Genomic DNA, 6,000 nt, shown 5'->3' on the forward strand with positions numbered 1-6,000 from the left:
TGACACAGTCCAATAAAAAACAAGAACTCAGATACCTTACATTAACCAGGACAACGACTCAAGAGCACATGATCACAGGAAACGACTCAAAGACTAAGCAGAGAATGAACTGAAGAACATGGTTTAAATAGACAGCCAAGACAAGACACAGGTGATACCAATTGTTACATGCGGTGCACTGTGTGTTGTATTTGTGTGTCTTGTTTGGTCTGCGTCTCTCTCTCTCCCCAGGTACCCAGCTGTGGCGTGGTGTCAATCCCATCTGGCCTGGTGTTGTGCCCCACCTCCGATCTGATGTTCGACCAACCAAGGAGGGAGTGCCCCTCTCGGTTCAACCAACCTGATGCCGAGCGCCAACATTTAAAGAAGCTGGATGTGCTGTGTTGCTGGATGACACTGAGGTTTCGTTTACTGACTTCGTTTGTGGATTGCGCTTTGGCTCTCGTGTTTCGGTTATCGCGGGGAGAAGGACAGGTAATGTAGGGGATCCCCGTGGTAGTCTTCACTGTGTATAGGGATAGGTTAGAGGCGGGTGCCACTTCTGTATTTTTGTTATTAGATAACTAGTGTAGTTAGGTTTCCTTTGGCTCTGCCACCGTTTTGTTTTGTAGTTCAGTGTGTGTTCTGGTGTAGGTATTTAGGGTGGTTTTTGTTTTGTAGTACAGTGTGTTATTTTCGGTGTAGATATTTAGGGTGGTTTTTGTTTTGTAGTACAGTGTGTTATTTTCAGTGTAGGTATTTAGGGTGGTTTTGTTTTGTAGTACAGTGTGTTATTGGTGTAGGTATTTAGGGTGGTTTTTGTTTTGTAGCACAGTGTGTTTTGGGTGTAGGTATTTAGGGTGTTTTTGTTTTGTAGTACAGTGTGTTATTGGTGTAGGTATTTAGGGTGGTTTTTGTTTTATAGTTCAGTGTGTTATTTTCAGTGTAGGTATTTAGGGTGGTTTTTGTTTTGTAGTACAATGTTTTATTGGTGTAGGTATTTAGGGTGGTTTTTGTTTTGTAGTAAAGTGTGTTATTTTCGGTGTAGGTATTTAGGGTGGTTTTTGTTTTGTAGTTCAGTGTGTTATTTTCGGTATAGGTATTTAGGGTGGTTTTTGTTTTGTAGTACAATGTTTTATTGGTGTAGGTATTTAGGGTGGTTTTTGTTTTGTAGTAAAGTGTGTTATTTTCGGTGTAGGTATTTAGGGTGGTTTTTGTTTTGTAGTTCAGTGTGTTATTTTCGGTATAGGTATTTAGGGTGGTTTTTGTTTTGCAGTACAATGTTTTATTGGTGTAGGTATTTAGGGTGGTTTTTGTTTTGTAGTAAAGTGTGTTATTTTCGGTGTAGGTATTTAGGGTGGCTTTTGTTTTGTAGTAAAGTGTGTTATTTTCGGTGTAGGTATTTAGGGTGGTTTTTGTTTTGTAGTACAATGTTTTATTGGTGTAGGTATTTAGGGTGGTTTTTGTTTGTAGTAAAGTGTGTTATTTTCGGTGTAGGTATTTAGGGTGGTTTTGTTTTGTAGTTCAGTGTGTTATTTTCGGTGTAGGTATTTAGGGTGCTTTTTGTTTTGTAGTACAGTGTGTTATTGGTGTAGGTATTTAGGGTGGTTTTTGTTTTGTAGTACAGTGTGTTATTGGTGGAGGTATTTAGAGTGGTTTTGTTTTGTAGTAAAGTGTGTTATTTTCGGTGTAGGTATTTAGGGTGGTTTTTGTTTTGAAGTAAAGTGTGTTATTTTTGGTGTAGGTATTTAGGGTGGTTTTTGTTTTACTAGTTTCTTTCCTTTGGCACAGTCTGTTGTCCTCTCCCATCTACATGTGCTTTTTGTGTGGGTGTTTGTAAATATACTTGTAAATATTGTGTAAATACCACTTTGTAAATACTCCTAATATACTGCGCACTTTTTACACATTACTTTCCCATGTCCGTGTTTTTCCTCACCATCACACCGTCCCAAACCAGCACAGGTTGTGGGATTCCCTTATGGTACATCCCCTTTACTTACCCCTAGACACCATACTACATCTGGGACGTAACACCAATACATCAATAATGAGGAACGGGAAACTGAACATGTGACAAGGACAAAACAAAAATGCTGAGGACCCCTATGGCCAGAAAAGGAATGACACTCCCCGCCGTCATGATACTATGTCCAACAATATCACTTCTATTATTAAATATAATTAGACCAGTTGGCTGGTAATGTGGTTACTATATGGTAACACCTCTCAATGAGCAGGGGGCCGCTGGAATTCGTGATTTCCCAGAAACGCGCATTTATTTAAAGGGCACAACACAGGGCTTCACACACTTCAACGACAGTCTCTGTTGGCATTGTGTGAGCTTTATTGAACACGGTTCTTCATGCATCAGGATTGATTGCTTCAAGGTGAGTACACCCTCCACATTACCAAAACAAAAGGTTTGATGCTGTGGGTGTGAACTCATTCACGTGCCCCATAACTCGCAACAACCGGCCGACAACTGCAACAATGATGCACAATTAATATGTTCTGAAGTGCTGGGTACAGCACACAGGAGGATTTGAGAATGAAGTAGTAATAAGATAATCATGACTACTGTACTTGTCAAATAATCATAAAATATTTTTGTCTTTAGAGATACTAGTTTTGACTGTTCAAAATATGTAGCGGTTTTCTTGAGAGGATTCTGACATAGCGTCAGTGTAAGACTTACTTTCACTCAGCTCTATGTGAGGTACAGATCTTGGGACATTAAGACATTTTATGATCATTTCCAAACTTCTGATGCAGTCTACAGCTTAATGATTATCCTGCTGAATCAAATTCCACAATAAAACACGTGAATTGATTATGAAATTAGATTATGAAATTTAATATTTCATTAGCTAGTATTTTTGATACATGTGATATGTGCTGGAATGTAAAGAAAAAAAGAAAAACTAAGACTTTCTTTTCTGACAGTTGCTCTCTCTCTCGCTCTCTCTCTCAGTAAGTATTATTGTAATCCATTATAGAATTAAGCCTCTTTATACTGAATTTTAGAACAACCCCAATGATACTTTTTCTCAAGGCCTGATCCCCTTTTTCATGTTTTGACTTGCACTATGAAACACCATCACATCAAAAGTTCAGATGAGCCTGCCTGCACAAACATGATCACTGAGATAAAATCTTTTCTGGTGAAGTTGTGATCTTAATACAGTTATCAGGTACAACCACATCAACACATTAGATAATGAGGGCAAAGATATGTTTATTGCAGAATTATGTGTGTGATACAGGTTTGCATTAACATTTTCTGGAGTAAGAAACATGTAACACACACACACACACACACACTCACATACACATGCACACACAGAGTTGAATTTCTAATTCACAAATATACAGCACAGTAAATAGAGAAAAGAGTAAACAAACAAACAGAAAAAAACGTCAACTAGATTACTACTAGATTAAACATCCAAGTGTATCAATGATTGAAGAATAAAACTGTAAAAGAAAGAGTTTTGTTTATCTAAAACTGTTGTCAAGACTCATTGTACCATTCTGTTGTAATAATGAAATTTAAAAAAAAAGATGAACATAAGTCACAATTTAAGGGAAACAGAGACGTTTTTTTCATTTTCTCTATGTTATCTGACACAGACGTAGAAAAATAAGAATGAAGAAAAACATTACATTACCTTATTTATATACATAAAAATTGTCGTCAGTTATAACTTTATCATAAGAGACATCAGTATGTAATATATACATCAGCTGTATACAGTAATTACTGTTCTGAATGTTCTTGTATAATACTCCAAAAATACTACAATACAGAAACACAACACAACAATACAGAAAAAAATGACTCATGAAAAGACATTTATCTGACAGGAGTGATGACCAGTGGAGCTGAGTTTTTACCTGTCTTATTAAGATAAGGGCTGAAGTATGGATAGAGTTTCTCAGTGAAAGACAGACCAGTGAAAGAGTAAATATGAGAACTGGCCTCCACATCATAAAAGGAGACCAGACCCTCCTCATAATCCACAAACACCCCCACCTTCTGGGGCTTCTGTCTCAGAGAGAGTTTGACAAGGAAATTTTCACAAGCCTTATACTCATCCCCATTCCTCAGCCATATAGTCCAGTATCCATTCATAGGGGTCAGTCTAATCTGTCCCTTCCTGTTAATGGACTCTCTGACCACTCCTAAATCCCAGTCAGTTTTGCCCCTGACCTCCACTTCATAGTAAAATCTCCCTGAGGAGAACCCCTCCTTTCCCAGGACACTCACACATCTATCAAACCTCTCTGGGTTGTCAGGGAGATTCTGTCGTGTGTCTCCAAGTTTCACTTGTTTTCCATCATCAGACAGGATGAGTTTGGGATGGGCTGTATCAGGATCCAGAGTCACATCCACTGTAGACAATGTAGAGAATTCTCATTTAGTTTTGTTTGTGTGTGTGAATCATACACTGTGTGTTCAGGAGAAACATTAATGTCTGTTTTTCTCTTCACTAAAACACTACAGCTCTGATGACTCTGAGTGAACTGTACAGAGCTGTTGGTGACTCCATGTCTGACTCACACACAAATTTACACTCCACATCTCTCATGAGCAGATCAGTAAAAACATGACAGTGTGATCAAACGTGATCCAGTGATCCTCAGTACTGGATACTGTACACTCACCTGCATGGAGTCTCCTTCTGCTCTCAATCTCTGTTAAAAACACACACAGAATTTAGAGTAAAGACACAGCATTTCATGACTTTGATCATTCATTTTCCTGTTGCTCTAATGAACCTCTATGAACATTGCTGGACAGTTATCACAAATACGACTGAAAAAATCTTCTTTGGACAGAGAGCAGATGGCCTGACAAAGAATGTTAATATGGTTTCAGTAGAGCTCTATGCATCTGAGTGATATTGTTCTTGTTGCACATTGATGGACAGTTTGATAAAAAATTCATGACACATAAATATCTACTGTTAGACCTTGAGAAGAGTGATGTTAAATTTGCTTCAGTGTAATGACCTTGTCTCCTCCTCCTTCTGGTTCCATCAGCTTTCAGCATCGTCAGTCTATTGATCACTGGGCTGATCTTCCTGTCATTTAATTACTGTTTGCACCTGTTTCTGTGCTGTTTCTTTTAGTTTGCCCCACCTTTTACTAATTTACTCTGGTCTTTTTGGTTGTATAAATGCCACTGTTATTTAATTGTGTCCTTTGTCTCAGCCAAAGACCAAGCTCTACATCCCCAAGTTCATGAAACTAGTTACAAGTCTGTGTGTCTGTGCTTGTCAGTTTGTCTGAGTATTTGGAATCTAATCCTTTGTCCCTCTTTGGTTGTCACTGCTCCATGTATCCTGTGTTACCCATGATTTCAGTAAACTAGTTGAACTGCACATGCAACCAGTCTCTTCTGCAGCCCCTGACATGAGGTTAAACTGAATGAGGTGGTGCAGTGATTATCATCACTGTGCACTGTACAGTCACTGTTATTCAAGGAAAAAAATCACAGCTTCACCACAAACTAACACCTTCTGATCTGCTGTTCATTGTGTGACGTTAACTTAATTAGCCTACTGGTCAATAGATTTCAGCATTAACAACGAAAGATCCCTTCTCTCATTGTATTTGAGTAAGAGGATTAAAACATTCAAATTTTGTTCACATCATTAAAGGACATGTCGTTACTCAGATAAAATGAGAGACATAAAAACTTTTTATCTCTGTCTCTTTCCTCTGATTACTGGTAAATAAATGGCTGATTCTCAGTAGTCCTTACAGGGTAGAATCAGTTCAGGGCAGCACTGTAGAGGACTGAGACATGTCTACTTGCCTCTTCATTATTAGTCGCTTGTTTTCTTGGTTCATTCAATTAATTATTCAGTCGTTGTGCAAACCTGTTTTTGTTCATCTAGCCTGGTTTATTTTTGGTATAAATGTCATTGCTTTTCCATGGTCGTTGTCTTGTCTAACCTGACCTTACCCTGATGGATCTGAATAAGTCTAAGAGTTGAATTCTGTCTGAATCCT

This window comes from Chanos chanos, chromosome 6, assembly GCF_902362185.1.
Source record: "Chanos chanos chromosome 6, fChaCha1.1, whole genome shotgun sequence".
Classification (NCBI taxonomy): domain Eukaryota; kingdom Metazoa; phylum Chordata; class Actinopteri; order Gonorynchiformes; family Chanidae; genus Chanos; species Chanos chanos.